A 21,075-nucleotide genomic window follows, 5' to 3' on the forward strand; every position below is an offset into this window, starting at 1 on the left:
GGGTTTGTAAACCATTCCTTGATAAATCTGTGATAGTGTTCATAGATGACATTCTGGTTTACTCTAAAAGCGAGCAGGAGCATGGAAAGCATCTACGAGGGGTGCTAGAAGTTTTGAAGAGGGAGAAGTTGTATGTAAAGTTCTCCAAATGTGATTTTTGGATTCAAAAAGTCCAATTCTTGGGTCATGTGGTTAACCAAGAAGGGATCATGGTTGACCCAGCAAAGATTAAAGCTATAATGAAGTGGGAACGACCGAAAAGTCCCACGGAGATCCGAAGCTTTCTAGGATTAGCTGGATATTACCGAAGGTTTATCCAAGGCTTTTCTTCGATAGCTGCTCCATTGACAACTTTGACCCATAAAGGAGCCACTTATACTTGGAGTGAGAAACACGAAGAAGCATTCGAGAAGCTAAAAAAGAAGTTATGTGAAGCACCGATTCTTTCTCTGCCCGAGGGAGTTGAAGACTTCGCAGTTTATAGCGATGCATCTGGAGTTGGGTTAGGTTGTGTTCTAACCCAAAGGGATAAGGTGATAGCATATGCATCGAGACAATTGAAAGAACATGAAAAGAGCTACCCCACTCATGATATGGAGCTGGCGGCGGTAGTATTTGCACTAAATATATGGAGGCATTAGCTTTACGGCACGAAGTGCAAGCTTTTCACTGATCATAAGAGTCTTCAGTATCTCTTTGATAAAAAAGAGTTGAATATGAGACAACGACGCTGGATAGAGTTGCTTAAAGATTACGATTGCGAGATACTTTACCACCCTGGTAAAGCAAACGTTGTAGCTGATGCTTTGAGCCGAAAAGTGAGCCTTGAAAGGAAAAGGCCAAGAGCATTAAGAATTGAAGTTGTCTCAACAATTGTGGAAAGCATCAAGAATGCTCAGGAAGAAGCTTTAGAGAAAAATGACCGAAAGGAAGAGCGTTTGGGAAAAACGCTGGTGTTCGGTACAAACAATCAAGGATTAAAGGTATTCCAATATAGGATTTGGGTACCTAAGACGGGAGGAATAAGAGATCTTCTGATGGAAGAAGCTCACAAGACCATGTACTCGATTCATCCCGGCAGCACTAAAATGTATAGGGATCTGAAACCCTACTACTGGTGGCCGACGATGAAGCTCGATGTTGCGAAATATGTGGTCGAGTGTGTAACATGTGCGAGAGTTAAGGCACAACATCAGAAACCATATGGGAGTTTAGAACCTTTACATGTACCCATGGGTAAATAGGAAGACATCACCATGGATTTTGTCACTAAACTGCCCAGAACAAGGGACGGTCACGACATGATTTGGGTGGTCATTGATCGATTCACTAAGAGTGCGCACTTCATAGTAGCCAATGAAAGATGGTCTATGGATAAGCTTTCCAATGCTTATGAGAAGGAGGTAGTAAGACTTCACGGTGTTCCTTTAACGATTGGATCAGACCGTGATAGTCGTTTCACGTGAAGGTTTTGGAGAAGTCTACAAGAGGAATTGGGTACAAAATTGTGTTTAAGTACAGCTTACCATCCGCAGACCAATGGTCAGAGCAAAAGAACGATCCAAACATTGGAGGATATGCTAAGAGCATGTACCCTGGAATTTCAAGGTAACTGGGATGAGCATTTGCCTCTGGTAGAATTTTCCTACAACAATAGTTACCATTCGAGCATCAAGATGACACCTTATCAAGCCGTATATGGACAAAAGTGTCGTACGCCGTCTTGTTGGCTTGAAGCCGAAGAAAACCAGTTTATGGGCCCCAAGATAGTCCATCAGACTGCTGAAAAGCAGAAGGTGATTAGGGAAAGGATGTTAGCAGCTCAGGATCGTCAAAAGAGCTATGCTGACAAGAAGAGGCGACCGGTGACATTCGAAGTTGGGGATTCAGTTTTACTCAAAGTCTCACCATGGAAGGGACTTATAAGATTTGGGAAACGAGGAAAGTTGAGTCCACGGTTTATTGAACCGTTCAAAGTTCTTCAAAGGATTGGGAACCAAGCTTACAAGTTCGAATTACCCGAAGAACTAGATGGTATTCGTAACACATTCCGTGTGTGTTATTTGAGGAAGTTCACAGGAGAAGTTCCCGAAATAATTCCAATTTCAGAGTTAAGGATGGATGAGAATAAGAGGCTAATTGAAGAGCCCGAGGCGATTGTTGACCGTAAGACGAAGAAGTTGCAACGCAAGATGGTCGACTTCGTGCTTGTGCGATGGAAACATTTGAATGGGCAAAATCTCACCTGGGAAACGAAGAGTGACATGATGAGTCGCTATCCGCATCTGTTTACTGATGCATGATTCCGGGACAGAATGATCCTACGCGTGGATATCCGCATCGTTAAATATTATAATCTTCTCACACTATTAAATTTAAAATCGGTCGAGAATTAACCGACGAAGTCTAAACGAAAGTTGTGGAGCACGGTCCACCTACGCGTGGATATAAAGAATGTCGAAAACGGAGCTTGTATGCAAAAGTTATGAATTTTAGAAGTCGGAGGTGCAAATTGCGAAGCTGGATGCGAGGCTACGCCCACCGTAGACTTCGGACGCCTCGCATACCAAGTACGCCTCGTGTACGAGAACTCTACGCCCCGCGTATTGACTTTTTATGTGGTTTCGGAGCTTGCCACGTCGTTCCACCGAGAATCGGACACGTATGTACGGAGCGAGGAGAACTCCCCGCGTAGAAGCCTCGGTACGCCCAGCGTACGTCCGAGGTTCACCCTATAAATTGAGTGTGAGGGCAACCGGTTCGTCACACCTCTCAAGCCTTCTTTCTCTCAGTACTTTCTCTCTCTAGCCTCCTTAAACTCCCCAAAAGCCTAGGAAACTTCCCTAGCACTTGAAGAAAGCCCCGGAGCGCTACAAGGCTCCGAGAAAAAGAGTTTTTCAGTTTGAAGCTCTGTCCGTGCAGAGCCCGGTTTTCAAGCAAACTTCCCGGTTTCGTCAAAGAAGATTATTTTAAGAAGCGAAGTGCTATCCAAATCACTCCTTATCAGGTGAGTGTATAATCACTTTCATCTTACACATAGATATGAAGTATTTTATATAAATTATGTGCTATGTGTACATATATGTTATCTGTTTACCTGAGATGTTTACTGGATGAAAGATCTATACTTCTTTCTTTCAGATCTGAAACTTTTTCCTTTAGATCTACACTTTCTCATCTCATATCTAAACTTTTTCTTCAGATCTAAACTATATACTTTGAGATCTATCTTGGATGAAAGATCTGAACTTCTTTCCTTCAGATCTGAACTTTTTCTTCAGATCTAGACCGTATATGTATTTTATGCTTTGAAAGTTATGCTGGATAAAAGATGTAAGCTTTGTTTTACAGATCTGGACCATGTATGTATTTTATATCTACAAATATGTTGGGTAGAACATGGGTAGATGAAATAGTTGGTTTGTGGTGAAATAAAATCATGAGAGGCCTCAATGTTGACGTTGATCCAGTCATCTAGCGGTGTATGGATGATGACCACAGACTTTTCTAAGAAGTCCAGTGGAACGCTAGCAGGCTCATAACCTGTAGGTGTTTGTGAACGAAGTGTTCACCGGTGTACTCCATCCCCCCATGGTTGCCTTGCAGACACTTATGGCTGAGGAATCCCCTTAGCAGTAGTGTCCATCCCGATGAAATTCCTTAGGATAGGTCCCTTATGATAGATGCTTTAGGGACGTAAGGTGAGGATAAAGGGAATGGGTAATCGGGTTTAATGATTGGTGAAAATAATAAACTTATTTATTGTGGGTTGAAAACCCTATATGCTCACGAGGCTCCCCAGCCTGACCCACTCAGTTTCTCGTATTACAGGTAGTGGCAAAAGCATAGTTGGATGACTTGACGAGAGAATATGGATTTTAGGCCAACAGAAAATACACGGAATGTTGTAAGGCCTGTATTGTTTTAAGGCCAATTTTGTTTTATGGCTAATGATGTTTTGTTTATGCTTTTGATCTATATTGATGATGACATCCCAGGTTCTGTAATGTAATGAAAATACATTTTCTTTAAGAAATGTTTTGATAAATTTTTATCATATTTTGCTTTGGGAACAAATTCCGCAACCATTTTCTTAAGAAGTTACTTTGATTTTTATTACAAAGCATAAATGAAATCGGTCTTTTCTGGCCATAAAAATAGGGATGTCACAACCTACTTGGCCGCCGGGTCTCGGCGTGTGCAGCGGTTCAGTGAGTTGGAACATGCACATTATTTTCTTGCAGCGAGCGAAGCTAGTCCGAGGAGTGAGATGGCGGAACTTAGTGCCACCGTCCGTCGGTTGGAGCAGTAAAACAAGTCATTGGTGTCGGAAAAGTTGGTGTTGGAGGATGTTCGAAGTGTTTTGGAGGCCTAGGTGGAATATTTGACCCAAGCGGATGAGGGTTTAATGATACAAAATGAGAGTTTGGAACACGACCCTGTTGGCCGTGAACGAGAATTGGAAACGGCAAGAGCTGATCGTAACTGGCTTCTCCAGGTTGGCCTTGTGCGTGTGATGGATAAGCTCATTGAACATCCTGAATTTACCGGTGGTAATAGCCGTATCCGTCACATTGCATTCGTCACTGGAGAAGTGTCAGGTTGGGCTAATCTAAAGGCATAAGTTGACGTTGGGAGTTATGACCTCTCTGCTAGTGACTCGCGTTCGAGCCATTCTTCGGCCTTGGATGATGTGGACGGAGTGAAAGCGTTGTGTACTTTTGATGAGGGCGAGGATGTTGTGGAAGGTTTGGGGGTGGGTCTTGCTGGAGAAGCTAATGGAGCTGGTGTATTTGGCGGTAATGGTGGTGGAGCGGGTGGTGGTGGAGTTTGTGATGGTGGAGTTGGTGATGGTGGAGTTGGGGACGGTGGAGCTGAAACTGGTGTGTTTGGGGCTGGTGTAGTGGATGACGGAGCTAGCGTAGGTGACACTGATGGTGGTGCCTGAAATTGTTTAGAGCTGCCCTTTCAGGGTGTGAAAATCTTGGTGAAGCTTTGTTTTGTTTTATTTTGAACAATTTGTGGCCTCTGAGGCCTTTATCACATTACGTTGATGGTTATTTTGGCATAGTTTGTGGCCACTAAGGCCCCTAATCACATTATGTTTGTATGAATCGACGATGGTTTTTTTTGTCTACTATGTTTTTGTGCTTTTGGGTGCTACATTGTGTTGTTTATTGAGTATGTTTGCTTACTTCGAGATTTGTCGTCTCGTTGTGGATTCACTAAGTATCCTCTATGTCATGTTTGTATATATATATATATATATATATATATATATATATATATATATATATATGTTAGACATACTCATAGCACAACATATTGAGGCTAGTGCATTTTCTCTTATTTATGTAGTTCTGATACATGCTAATTTTGCACTACAATTCCCTATCGGGCTACTCTGAGCGTCCGCCTGTTGGTCCGGGTGATCAATCCGGCCAAGGGATGTTTCATCGTCCTCCCTTCTGCATATGGGCTTGTAATTCCGCTCGACAGTGGTGTCTCATCGTCCTCCCTTCTGTATAGGGGTTTGTGGTTCTGTTCAAAAGTGGAACCTTCTCAAGTTCCTTGCGTTCTACGTCCTTGGTATTTTCCTTCCTTCCGGTGTTTCCAAGGAGTACGACCTGTTGCAGTGTGCCTCTATCACCTTGTATGGTCCTTCCCATGTCTGGCCCAGTTTCCCATGAGTTTGTGCGTGACTGACCTCATTCTTTCGCAGGACATAATCTCCGACCCGGAAAGACTTGTCTTTGACTCAATGGTTGTAGTATCTTTCTACTACTTTTTTGTAGGCGACCTGACGCATACTTGAGCGTTCTCGCCGTTCTTCCAAGTGGTCCAAAATTTCCCTTAGATTTTCATTGTTTTCTTGCTCCTGACAATACTTTGTTCGTATTGACCCTATCATTATTTCTGCTGGCAGCATCGCCTCGGCCCCATAAGCCAAGCTGAACGGTGTCTCCTTTGTGCTAGTTTGTGGTGTGGTTCGATATGACCAAAGGACTTCTGGTAGTTCGTCTACCCAGTTGCCTTTTGCTTTTCCCAATCGCTTCTTAATCCCTTGTACTAACGTCCTATTAGACACCTCTGTTTGTCCGTTGGCTTGGGGATGCGCCACAGACGTGAACCTTTGCTCTATTCCTCTTTCGATGCACCAATTCCTGAAAGGGTTCTCAGCAAACTGTAAACCATTATCATTGATCAAAACTTTGGGCGTCCCAAATCTCGTTATGATATTCTTCCACATGAACTTAATTATCTGCTTTCCGGTGATACACGCTAACGGTTCGACTTCTATCCATTTCGTGAAATAGTCCACCGCCACGACTAAGAAGTTCACTTTCCCTGGTGCTTCCGGGAAAGGGCCGACGATATCGATCCCCCACTGATAAAAGGGCCAAGGGCTGGCTATACTCGTTAATTTAGATGGGGGTACTCCTTGCGTTGGCGAAAAGGTCTGGCATTCCACGCACGCCCGGGTTAGTTCAACGACGTCTTGATGTATGTCTGGCCAGTAGAGCCCCATGCGTAGGACTTTGCCTGTGAGCGCCCACACTCCCTCATGGGCTCCAGCTGACCCCGCGTATGCTTCCTTTAAGGCCTTCTTCCCTGACTCACCGTCTATGCATTTAAGCCATGGAGCTATATGGCCTTTACTATACAACGCTCCCCCCAGGATTGCATACTGGGGAGCTCGTATCCTTGTTTTCCGTGCCTCTCCATGATCGTCGGGGAGTATGCCATGTTGCAGGCAATCCATGATAGGCGTAATCCAATTGGGTCGTGCTGTAGACAGGGAGTCAACTTGGCGCTCGTCGATGCTCCTCTCTTTTAATACTTACACCAAAACTTCCTTAGAGAGGTTCCCCGAAACATGTTGATGCTAGCTTGCTAAGGGCATCTGCTCGCCTATTGCTTCCCCTCGAGATCTACTTTATTGTGAAACTCTTCAGTGAGCTTGTGATTCACTGTACCGCCTTGACATATCTTTCCATCCGTTTGTCTTTTGCTTCGAATTCTCCCGTGACTTGGTTGGCTGCTAGACGTGAATCAGTCAGAGCTATAACCCTTTCCGCCCCCATTTTTACTACCAATCTGAGGCCAACTAACAAGTCTTCATATTCGGCTTCGTTATTGGAGGTGTGGAAGTCGAACCGTAAGGCGTATGTAATTTCTTCATCAGTAGGGCTGGTTAGGATTAACCCTGCACCCGAGCCTTCTTTGCGGGAGGCTCCATCCGTGTAGAGAGTCCACTCTTGGTCGGTTTTTTCCTCCGGACACCCTTGTTGGGTCGTGCCAATTATTTCTTGCTGGAATTCCCCTGGGATTTCAAGTAGGAAATCCGCTAATGCTTGTCCCTTGATGCTTACCCTGGGATGATAGCTGATGTCGTGCTCCCCCATCTCTATGGCCCATTTTGCGAGTTGTCCAGATGTTTCTAGCTTCAGGAGCACGTGCTTGATCGGGTAGCTAGTTAACACTTCTATTTGATGGGCCTGGAAATACCGACGAAGCCTCCGTGATGCATAGATTGAAGCGAGCACCAGCTTTTCGATGATTGGATAGTTGATTTCGGGCCCCTGTAGGACCCGACTCACAAAGTAGATCGGGAGCTGTCGCCCTTGCCTCTCAACTACTAGGACTGAAGAAATGGCGTCTTTTGATGCGGTAAGGTAGACCTGCAGCGTTTCCCCTGGTATCGGGCTGGCCAGGGTAGGGAGTGTGTGTAGCGCCTTTTTTATTTTGTGTAGTGCGGACTCGGCTTCCGGTGTCCATTGGAAGTTATTCTTTTCTATGCACCCTTTGAGTGTATGGAACAGGGGCATGGCTTTCTCGGCTGACTTGGAGATGAATCGGTTGAGCGCCATTAGTTTTCATTCAACCCTTGAGCGTCTCTTAGTGTGTTTGGCGAAGGCGTCTCCTCGAGCTTTCTTATCTTGGCTGGGCTTGGTTGGATCCCCTCCTTTGTCACATAATACCCCAGTAATTGTCCTTCTTCTACCCCGAAGGTACACTTGGCGGGGTTCAACTTCATCTTAGCTTTTTCTAGAGTTTGCAGCGTCTCCCCTACGTCACGTAGTAGCCTCTGCTCGTCCGGGCTTTTAATGACCATGTCGTCGACATAGACTTCGATGTTCCTGCCAATTTGGTTGGCAAACAGGGAATCGACCAGTCATTGGTAGGTTGCCCCGACGTTCTTTAATCCAAACGCCATTTTTGTGTAGCAGAAGGCGTCGTGATCTGTGTAGAAGGCTGTCTTCTCTTCGTCATTTTTTCTCATTAGGATTTGATGGTATCCCTTGTATGCGTCCAGGAAGCATTTCCACTGGAAACCTTGCAGGGACTCTACCTTCTGGTCTATCTCCGGTAATTGATAGCAATCCTTGGGACATGCTTTTTTGAGATCTGAGTAATCAATACACATGCGCCAACTACCGTCGTGTTTCTTAAGCATCACCGGGTTGGCGATCCATGTGGGAAAAATCGCTTCCCTAAGGATTCTGGTGCTCGTCAATTTGGCCACTTCTGTATTGATTGCCTTGTTTCGGTCTCCTCCTTAGACTTGCTTCTTCTGCTTTATTTCCTTAGCTCCTGGTTTTATCATTAGCTTGTGTTCGATGATTCCTTGGTCGACCCCCACCATGTCTGTGGGCATCCAGGCGAACACATGTTTATACTTCTGCAACAGCTGAACCAACGCTTGCCTCATTTTCGCAGGGAGTGCCGTTCCCACGTTCACTCGCTGGTTTAGGTATTCCATGTTAATTACCTCTCCCCCATTTGACGAGTCTGGCCTCGGTCTCTTGCCTCCAGCTGAGATGTCTCTTGGCTGCATGATCTCGTAGCATTTGAGTTCCCTTGGGGGAGTGGCTAGGATTGTCCCTGGTCCCTGGCTTGTGCTAAATTTCACTATCCCATGGATTGTTGATGAGATTGCTCCGAACTTTAGTAGGGCCGTCCGTCCTAATATGACATTGTATTCTGACGGATGTCGTATGACCACAAAATCCACCAGGACGGTCCGTTGCTTGGTTTTGTCAAGTGAATCGTACCTAAGGGCCACAAGTTGTGTCAAGTGAATCCTGTGAGTTGGCTTGCGGCTGGCCTCAGGCCTTCCTTCCACGCGTTCGGTAGCAGCCGGAAACAATTCTCATAGATGATGTTTGCAGAACTTCCCGTATCGACGTATACTCGATGAACGATGACATCTCGAATGGATCCTTGGATGACGACGGGGTTGTCCCCACTCCAGCTGGTTGGACCTGGGTCGTTTATGGAGAACTTCAACCCCTGCATTGCTTATGTGATGCTTCGTCTGTCCTCTGTGCGTTCTGCTCTCCCCCTTTTGTGGTGGATCGTAAGGATTTCCAACCTACGATCTGCCCTTCCAGTGGCATCTTTGGGGTTTTCTGCATCAAATTTGGCTCGTAAGATCTTGGCAATTTCTATCACATTTCCCTTGAGTTGCTTTTCCTCAATTTCCCTTTTTAGAACTGAACAATTGATTGTGTCATGTGTCCTGCTCTTGTGGTATTCACAATACCGCGTCTTGGTGCCTTTTGCCGCCAGTTTCTCATCGACCGTGTAGACTTCTGCTCGTCTTCCCCGCCTCTCATCTTTAATGAAAGGTCTGAAACGCCTCTGTGACCGTCTATCTCGCCCCCATGAACCTGCCTCCCCCCCCCCCCCGAGGATCGTGATAGGAGTAGGGTGGTGGCTTCGTTTTCCAGCGGAAGATGTCATGGCGTTGAGATATGCCTGCTTCGACGCTTCATCTTCTTCTTGGCGTAGGAATCGTTCCAATCGCCCCTTTATTCCACCCTTGTTTGGGGTTGCTTGCCCATGAGTTTCTAGGACAGCGACCCTGGTAACAATCCCCAAGTGAATGCTCTTGCTATCAACCCCTCATCGTGCCCTGGGACGTCTAGCGTTGCTTTGGTGAACCTGGCGAATAGTCCTTGACTGTCTCCCCCTCTCGTTGTTTGCACCCAATGATCGAGTGGCAATCACCCTTGTACTTCCGGAGTTGCATGAAGTTGGTTAGAAAAAGGTACTTCAGCTGGCTAAAGTTGCTGATGCTGCCTGGGCGCAGTGTCTTAAACCATGTCCCTGCGTTGCCGTCTAAGGTAGTGGGGAAGTATGTGCACCAGAACCGTTCTTCTAGCTTGAGGGACGTCATGGTCCATTCGTATGTATCGATGTGGCTATCTGGGTCGGTAGTGTCATCGTATGTTTTAAGGTGGGGCAGCTTGGCGGTGTTAGGGATTTCGTATTCCAGGAGTTCTTTGACGAACGGCGATGTGACACTTCGTGATAAGCAATCTTGGTTTGGGGTCCGCTGAGTGAAGTGATACCCTGGCTATTGCATTGCCAAAAAGGTTTCTACCAACATGTTGTTATAAGCTGTGAGGTCTGGCGTTACTGAGCCATAGAAGTTTGAAGGCTGAAATGGAGTAGGGAAAGTGTGGGACATGGGTATTTGTTGTTGGGCCATGGGTATTTGCTGTTGGGCCATGGGTATTTGCTGGTAAAGCGTGAGTGGTGATGTTGGCACAGTGCTTGCCATCAATGACGGGTGGTTCTACGGTTGTAGTGTAACGCTTGGGCCGGTTATAGTGTTGTTCATATGTAAGCTGTTCACGAAAGGCGTTATGTGTAGTGGTGTTGAATATGATGGCATGTGCGAAATTAAGAATGATTTAGTGAATCATCAAGTAAAATCAAGAACATGAACACAAGATCCAAATAATTCTTTTAAGCTCTCATTAGTTTCATAGAAAGAGTACAAAATGGGTTTTGCAATTTTCTCTCTCTAAACTAATCTCTCAAAATGTTCATTAGATAAAATGAGTGTCACTCACTTCCTTATAAAGGAAAGACAACTCATTATGAACACACAAAGGAGTAAGCCCTCATAACATCCAAGAGTGACTTTGCACCCTTACATTCTCCCCCTCAAAGTTAGGATGGGATGTCCGGCTTCAATCTCCAACGAGTACGCACGATCAAGACCAAACTCCCCCTCGAAGTAAACACCGGTCTTTAAATCCGCAAATGAAAGATCCACTTCGAATACCCATCCTTCTCCCCCTTTTTATAATCAAAAAATGATTATAAAACCCATTAAGGGTCAGAAGCGCTCGAGGAATGAACTTTACAAAACTCCTGTGACAACCGTCAATTTTGGTCAAGTCAAAATCAACCAAAGTCAACAAGTCAAACCGGTCAACTCATCTAACACTTGTATATTAGGGTTTACAATATGATTCATATTGTACTACTCGCAATCTTAATACAAAGTATCACTTAGAGTTTTCACGTGTTCGGAAATTCTAAACCCTAATTAGGGTAAGTGATGAATCTACTCGATAAAACATTATTACATACCCCTCGGGAGCGTATAACATTCATAACAAGGCTTAACAGAGTGTAAGAACCTTGCGTTACGAAGCCAAACACTCAAAGAGGTCACAAACGTAGTCTCTCCCAACCTCTTTCACTCTAACTCTCCCAAATCTATCTAAGTATGAGAAATCTCTCCAAGTATGTGAAATCTCTCCCAAATCTCTCCAAGTATGTGAAATCTCTCCCAAATCTCTAAGTATGAGAAATCTCTCCAAGTATGTGAAATCTCTCCCAAATCTCTCTCTGTATGAGAAATCTCTCCAAGTGTGTGAAATCTCTCCCAAATCTCTCTCTGTATGAGAAATCTCTCCAAGAATGTGAAATCTCTCCCAAATCTCTCTCTACATGAGAAATCTCTCCAAGTATGTGAAATCTCTCCCATATCTCTCTCTGTATGAGAAATCTCTCCAAGTGTGTGAAATCTCTCCCAAATCTCTCTATGTATGAGAAATCTCTCCAAGAATGTGAAATCTCTCCCAAATCTCTCTCTGCATGAGAAATCTCTCCAAGTGTGTGAAATCTCTCCCAAATCTCTCTCTGTATGAGAAATCTCTCCAAGAATGTGAAATCTCTCCCAAATCTCTCTCTGTATGAGAAATCTCTCCAAGAATGTGAAATCTCTCCCAAATCTCTCTAAGTATGTCAAATCTCTTCAAGTATATCAAATCTCTCCCAAATCTCTCTCAACTTCTTATGATCACTCGGGGCATCCCGACCTGTAATTTAGTCGAAAACCGCTCGAAAATGGAAGTTTACGCGAAAAACAGCTTTAAGGAGCCGAAACCTCTTAAGGAACCGAACCCTCTTAAGGAGCCGAACCTTCTTAGGAACCGAACCTCCTTTAATGAACCGAAATCTCTTAGAGCCGAACCTCTTAGAGGCGAAACCCTAAAAAGCCTCCTAGAACCGAACTCTGCTGAACCGAAACTGATGAAGAACCGAAACCGAACCTCGGAAGACCGAAGGTCCCTTCGGACCGAACCATCACCTTCGGCTCTGACTGCTGGGACCGAACCGTCGGCCCAAATCCGAGAAGGCTCGCTGATTACCATTTTCTTCCCGGTTTTTGACCCAATCTTCGTTTTAAGCCCGTTTTTCGTGATTTTAAAGCGGGATTTTCATCAAAACTCGTAATTTAATATAAGAGACCCTAAATATTCATTTTTAATCATATTTGTGGGGGAAATCCTTGCCTAAAAATAAAATCTATTTGGTGAGATATTTAGGTGGAGTGTTGACTTATCCTTTGGGCAAGGACACAAGTTACCTCCCATACCCACTCCTTGACTATTCCCAGTCACTATTCACCCATACCTAGTCAATCATTGTCCTTTCACCACCCCTCTCCAGCAAGATTCAATACTCAAAAGCTGAAAATCTCCTCTCTCCTTCCACCTTATTCACTCTTTCTCAAAGAAGAACAAACACACTTCTCTCACTTTTTCTCTCTCTCCCAAACTCGAGATTCAAGGGCTGCTTTTGAGTTCTTCCTTCACCTTGCTAAGTAAATCTCTTCCCACACTTGATTTCCTTACACTTCTTCACTCAAATCACGGGTTCCTTACACAAATATCATCATATTTATTGTTAGATCTTCGAATCATCAAGCATCTTCTAAGTGTTCTTGAGTTGAACACTCCTTTTCTTCATCATCCATCTACTGAAATCACTCAAGGTGAGTTCATACCCCTATCTTTTCATGTTTTTCTTAAGTTTTAAGGGGGGGGGGGGATACAAGTTAAAACACCAAGAACACAACTAAACTCATTCAACAGCTTTCATCAGAAAAGTTTAACTCCATTCACGGACTATTTTGGTCAACTTAAACATTTTAGTTTTCAAAACTGTATTAGGTGCAAACAGTTCAGGTTCATACCTTTAAAATGACTACTTGCACATCACCTTACGATTATTCTACAATTTATGGTGATTTTTACAAAACAGTCTATCATTTCAAGAACAAATCCGGACCAGTCTGTGAATATGGACATTCTTACACAAGTTAAAAGTCTTTAAAAATAACAATAAAAATTAGGAACAAACTAGAAACATTTTACAAACTCTCAGAATTTACGGATTCTGATTTGGACCTTTGATGATTTTACTATAAATCTTCTAAGAACAGGAATAGAAATGTTAACACTAGAAAAATGTTATCAAATTCACTTACACCTTGTAACATGTTGAGCAAGGTGTGTATCATTATGTGCATATATGTGTTATATTATATGTCATTTTGTCTTGGTAAATAGACATACATCAGAAAACAAATGGATTTTTACCTCCACAAGTATGGTAATTAATTACAATAAACAAAGTTTATATCCATTGCATACAAACATTTTGATAAACCATTGTAAGTATAGTTTGTGTTCACTACTACTACCACTATGTGATAAACTATAATAGGTATAGTTTATGATTCATTTACATAACAAACACTACTTTTCCAAGAAAACTATACATTACAAACGTTTTGATAAACTATAACAAAGATAGTTTATGATATACGAGCAAACTTCCTACGAAAGGTTTTATTTCTACATAAAAGAGTTTTCGGATCACCTCACGTAAATCTGTAAATGAATAACTTTGTGAGACACTCGCTTCACGTTACTTCCAAGGTAACTAAATCAAAAGTCCTGTAATTGTAACCAGAGTCTCTTTGAGGGAGAGCGTGATAGTTGTGTATAGATCTATATTGGGATTGACACCCCACACCTCGCTGTTAGTTGCAGTAGGACCTCGAGGTCTACGGGTGACAAATGTCATAACAGTTCCGACGCCTGAAGAACGTCGTTTCAGGCCAACTAGGTCATAGCATGGTTATAATAACTCACTTAGGGTATTCGCAAAACATAAGATTTACGCGGTGTTCTATCACTAAATCGTATTTACGACAACCTAAACATGTACATATGTTCATTAATTTGAAACATTCATTTTTAGTCTTATATGATATGCATACTACCAATTTAAAGTATTCCAAAGTTTCAAGACTTCTATACATGAATACTTTTATGCATAAGGTTTTACACACATATACAAGTTTAAAGTATTTAAAACTTTTCAAGACTTAGTTTATTTAACTTTAATTTTATATAACTTATATACACTGGGTGATTATAGAAGGAATCTATGGATCTTCTAGAGTACATTATTTCCTAACATAGAAACTTTCATTTCGCATCTCATAAAGAAAATATTGGATTTTCTGGAATCAGACTCATTCTCTTTTACAAAGGAAAAACGATTTCCTTCTCAAATAAAAATCTTATGAACTCACCAACTTAATTGTTGACACTCTTTCAAAACTACTTGTATTCTCAGCAAATCAGTGAAACAGGAAACCAACAGCATTTTGAGGATGGGACGTTAAATCGTCAAACAGTTCATTTTGTCATCATAATGTAATTGATCTTGAACATGTAAACATATACTATGGTGTAACCTTTTCAATTATATTTATGATGGTTGTATTTACTTTGAGCACTATTATACTCGTTGTTGTGATACTATACATGAAGTCCTCCACCCCCGGACATTTCCGTCATCCTTGGTTTGGGGGTGTGACAACTCCCCCTTGATGTGTGCCAAAAATGAAACACCAAAAATCTTGCACGGAAAAACAATCACGAAAAAGCCACAAAAAATTTCCAATTTATGAACATTTTTGACTTTTTGGATGAAAAGTTGCAAGATTTTTCAAAAATCGGGTAGAAATTGTCACTTTCTGAAACCTGCAGGGACTCATTACGCCAAAACCAGTCTAATATGCGAAACTCTATCCCATTTGCGAAACTGGGCATAAAGCGTAAATTTGCACAAAATCTTCATTTTCTCAGAAAATAAGTCCAAATTCGAAGTTGGGTATTTGTTGCCAACATTTCGAAACTGCATAGACTCATTTCGAAAATTCTGTACTTTCTTCAAACTTTCGAAATTGGGCTAATTTTGCCACTTCGTTAAATGTTGAGGGATAAATTTCGAAACATGAAGTTATCCTTCTTCTTCACTTCGTTAATTAGAGAACGAAGTCACGATTCTCGGCTCACTCTTCGCTTTTTAGTAAGATAACAAACACACCCTTCGTTAATCCATACCCTTCGTTAATCCACACCCTTCGTTAATCGATTACACGAACACACACAATACCATCCTTGATCAAACACACCCATTTAACGAAGTCACATCATTCGTTATCAATAAATTTCCAAATTCAATTCTTCTTATCAAACAAACCCAGCAATCGACTCCAAACATTCGAAATCAGCGTCACTTCTTAATCCAAGTCCAGACTACAAACATCGACTCTTTCCAATCGATACCCATAAACAAACTAACATTGACCCTTCGTTCTTCATTACTCAGCAACAAATCTCATGTTAACGAAAATTGTCATTCAGATTACGAAATCAACCCAAAATCGAATTCGTTATCAAGCCAAAATCATAGTCCTTCTCAAGGAATCAACCTAGTCCAAACCTCGATTCTTGACATCTCGTTCCATATTACCAGACCCTTCGCACATTGAAATCAAATTCGTCATGTCGATGATCTTCGAAATCAAACTTGGAATCATCGACATCAAAATCCATTCACGATTTCAAAATCGATCACCAATCGACATCCTTCACTTGAGTTCACAGTCTTCGCTTTTCCCAGTCGATTACATTTCAATACTCACCATTTGATCAATCTACTTCAAATCCAAATCAAATACCTTCGAAATCTAACCCCAAAATCATCAATCGTCCTTTAATTTTCTTCAAATTTCGATCGATTGAAAGCCTTCGCTTTTTCATTCACGAATCGTCAACCAGTTATCCGATATATCATACTTCGAAATCAAAATCAACTGCCAAATTCTTTGTTATCATTCAAAAACAGCAACAAAACACACTTCGATTTGATCCCAACCAACTTATTCGCTTTCTTAAAATAACATCTTAATGAACATATTCAACTCGATTTCATTATCTGCCATCGTTATCGAGTTCAACTCAAATCATAAAATCGATACCAATCTTCACAAAGCAATTCGACTTTAGAACTGTAATCAAAATCAAAATATCGTCGATTTCAACACATTAGACAATTAATCCCAACCGATTTCGAAATCAATCATCCTGAGCAACGAGCCTTCAACGAACACGAACTTTGACCCTGATAAACTGTTATCAATGAACACCAAATTTATTTCTTCCAAATCAATTTTCAAATCAAAAATACCGATTCAACATACTGATCTTGTTCTTGATTGATCATTCGGTGTTCATCAGTAAACATCAAAAGAAATTCGATTCAGTTCAACAGTCAACACATCCGATTCATAACTTGAATCGTGATAAAGAGACAAACAGTACGATGACAACGATCGAGACTCAAAATCAAGAAATCGATTACAATTTTCAGCCAATCAAACCATGATTTGGAAAAAGAAAACGATATGACTCACAAATAAAGAGTCGATAGTCAAGAACTGAAGAACAAATGAGAAAGTGATAACACATTCTGATTTGGACTAAAACAAATAGTGTTCGATCATTCAATTTCGAATTGGGCTCAAACAGTTATCAAGTGTTGGATTGAAAAAAGTTTGGGCTTAAAGACTGGACATGAACATTGATCAAGTTTTGGACTACAACAAATCACGAACAGTAACATTTCGAAGTTGAGTAACAAAAATGAATTTCGAGAGAAAAAAAATTATGAGATTATGATTTTGATTTTTATTATTTGATCTAAAAAAATAATTGGATCAATCAATGGGGTTGAAACGGATTTGATCCAATAAGACAAATCGATCAAAAATGAAAAACGTAAAGTACGAATCGAAATCATGGATGTTTTGGAATCTATTTGAGAATTTGAGATACCTTTTTGACGAATCGAGTTCCGTTTTCAACGAACGAATCAAATTTAGAATATCTTGGTTCTTTTGTTGGAATGAGAAAATCTCCGATTTGAACATTGTACCACCATTATGCGAGATGTACAACTCGTTCTTCGTGTTCTTCAACGATCCAATAACATCTTCAAAAGAACCACATACACTTTTGGGTTTTGATTTCAAATTCAATGCAACATTTGGAGATTGTTGCTTTGGAATCCAAATTTGCTTCACGGATTTCGGATTCACAACAACATTTGACGATTTTTGTGAATAAACCCGCTTGTTCTTCCGATTAATCTTCTTCTTCTTTTTCTTTATCATATTTTTGCATCTTGAAGACTTGACTCCATGAACAAACCCACTTTCCACAACTTCTTGAGTTTGAATCAAATCTTTTGGAGTTTGATACTTGTGAATTTCTTGGATCACCGGCTTCCGATAAGGAATCATTCCTTCAAACGAATCACAAGAACACAAAATATCATCGGTTTGAACTCCAATCGAGCAAAAAACTTTTTCATCATAAGAATCAACTTGAACTCCTTTTTCTTGAACATTAAGAACATCAAGAACATGATGATCATCATCAAGAACATCTTCAACAAACTTAAGAGCATGAAGATCACTTGGGTTTTCAACAAGAGAAATGTATATTTTATTAAACAAATCTCTTTCTTCTCCTTCTTTTTGGTTATTGCTTGCAACTAACTTCATAATGAAAAGATCATACAAACATTCAATCTTCAAAAGTGGTTGAAATATCAATCTTCCATGATCATCCTTCAAACCTCCATAAGAAATCAAAGTTTCTTGCGAAATCAACCCACTTAACAACAATCCATTGAATTGATATTCGTTGACTTTGTATTTCAAATCTTTAACAATCACAACCCAAGAATCATACTCCAAACGCACCATGATTTCAAAAACTTGAAGATTTCCAAAGAGAGAAAGTGATTTTGAATGGGTTTTCTAGAGAGAGAAAGTAAAAATCACATGAATTCTAGTGAAGAAAATCAAATTATGAATAGAATCAAAGATGAATTCAATTTCTAGAATCCAAAAACTCTGTAAATCATGAAGATCAAAAACTCAAAATGAAGAATCACCAAATCTAGAAAGCCATCAAGGATCAATTCTTGATCCAATCAAGAACACCCGCTCTGATACCAATTGTAGTGGTGTTGAATATGATGGCATGTGCAGAATTAAGAATGATTTAGTGAATCATCAAGTAAAATCAAGAACATGAACACAAGATCTAAATAATTCTTTTAAGCTCTCATTAGTTTCATAGAAAGAGTACAAAATGGGTTTTGCAATTTTCTCTCTCTAAACTAATCCTCAAAATGTTCATTAGATAAAATGAGTGTCACTCACTTCCTTATAAAGGAAAGACAACTCATTATGCACACACAAAGGAGTAAGCCCTCATAACATCCAAGAGTGACTTTTCACCCTTACATTATGGGTGGTGTTTGGGGGTTGCTAGAACCGATGGTGTTAGGGAAGAATGGCGGCAAAGGGGGTACAATGTATTGGTTAGGCACACTGCTATTTGGGAATGGTGGGGGTGTTGCGTGGGTCAGGGTGGATGGTGATGTTTGACTCTGGGTTAAAACTGATTGCATGATTGCTGCAAAGGAGGGTGGCGGGTCATCCAGTGACGACGCCGTCATGGGATACGGTGGCGGACCACCGGATGACGGTGTTGCCTCAAGAGGTGGTGGAAGGCCACCAGATGATGATGTTGGTTCAAGAGACAGTGGTAGGCCACCAGATGATGGTGCTGCTTCAAGAGATGGAGGCGGGCCGCTAGAGGATGGCGCTGCTTCAAGAGATGGTGGTGGGCCGCCGGGGGATGGCGCTGCTGGAGTGTTGGTTGGTTCCAACGTCGTCATCGGGTGTATCGGGCTATATGGTTGTTCTGATGCCTCACCTGTCATCTTATTCGTCATGTGTGGTTAGGTTGAAGGAGAAAGAGAAAATGGGGTTTGCGTATCTATTGTCACACAAACGGATGGAGCCAAATGATGCGACCTGGCTCTGAACCACCTTCGCTGCTGGGAGATGATCGATGTACTAGAACCTGAGAGGTCACAAAGAAGGAAGAAATATCAGCCGCCTTCTGGGGGGAGGTCCTGGAAAGACGCTCCGACGGTCAAGTTAGTGGGAGGAGTATGGAAGTATGAGGGTGAATGATCGGGAGAGAATAACTTACCTCTCAAGGCAGAGCGACTAGCCTTTTTTATTGAGGATCTTCCTCGATCCGTACGAGGGACAAGGACTGCGACCCCGGCAGGATCTGTCATCCTTATTGGAGGACCATGCTCCATGTTCGTTTCCGGTCCAACGATTAGTCTAGGGGATAATGCTCTGGCCATGCTCTTTGTCGCCTGGAGCCGTTATCTTTGGATTGTAGCTGAGGACAACCACTGGCGAGGGAGGACTTCCCACACGGTCGCCTCTTGTGGGTCTCGGGCGATCAGGGCGGCCGAGTCGCCAGCCCAGGCTTCGTTAGGAACTCCTCGCCGAGGGTTCTCCTGTATCTGGCCCGCTCTGAGGGGCGCGCCATCAAGTCCCCCAGTTTAGTAGTCATAGTGTATGCTAGCTAGCTATGACGTTCTGGATTTAACTGCTCTCGTCGGGAAATCTGATGGGTTTTTGTGTTTAAAATTGAAGGATGTGAGGGTAATCTGGGTAAAATATATTTGGAATAAAATACTGATTATCTAAAGTTATCTCTCTCACGCATAGAATTTCTATGTCCCCCCAAATATCTACGCCTCACATATTCATCCCCTTCCTCGGTTCCTCCTGCCTCCATCGATTGCCATTGTTGCAGATTTTCCGATCAGACGTGTAAACGAAAATGAAGAAAAAGAAAGTCGGATGGCTAGGATGGTGGAATTTGTTCTGAGTTACGACGTCTTCCAATCCATAATACCTAATCTTCAAATCATTGATAACTAATCGGTGAATCAACAAATCAGCGTCATTACGAACCGATATTTCCATTGTTACGACAAGTCTTTCCTCTGTCGACAACAGACATTGCTGGCTATGAAACTATCGCTTCTATTTCCGGATGATTTATCAGACGACCAACAACGACTTCCAATCCACAATCGTCAGTCTCTAATCATCGACAACGAATACATAAATCAACAGATCGACATCATTCCATAGATACTGATCTAATTCACGTGTAAGTCTTTGTTCTCCCCTGTCCACTAAAAGTATTTTTCAGATATGTGAATTGAAAAACAATTCGATTCCTTTTTCAGATCGATAGATGTATGCATGAATTTCCTCTTCATTCATGTTACTTGTCACTACCTGTTTTTTAAAATGAGAATGAACTTCTTTAAATTGTTAACGATTAATCTGGTCGTTAAAATATGTTAATGATGCGTTTTTTTATGAGTTTGAGTTTAAAGGAAAATAGGAACAGAATCATTGACTTGAAATTGTAATGGGCTTGAATAAACATAAGTTTTGTCGAATCAAATCAAATATGAATATGAGAAACCATAATTTGCACAAACTTATTGCCTTAAGGACAAAGATTTAATGAATTCTAATTACGTTAACCTGAATTAAGGAGATCTGTGGCTTTATATTGCATTTCCGTATACATTTTTAATCAATGATTCTTTTTTGAGATGATGAAATCATCTGGTACACTCACTGAATTTATAATGAATGGTGGTTCTATTTGATCTGATGGTGAAATACTATGATACTCATACCTAACAAAATAAGCTATT

Source organism: Lactuca virosa, chromosome 2 (genome assembly GCF_052849685.1).
Source record: "Lactuca virosa cultivar CGN04683 chromosome 2, Lactuca_virosa_CGN04683_v6, whole genome shotgun sequence".
Lineage (NCBI taxonomy): Eukaryota > Viridiplantae > Streptophyta > Magnoliopsida > Asterales > Asteraceae > Lactuca > Lactuca virosa.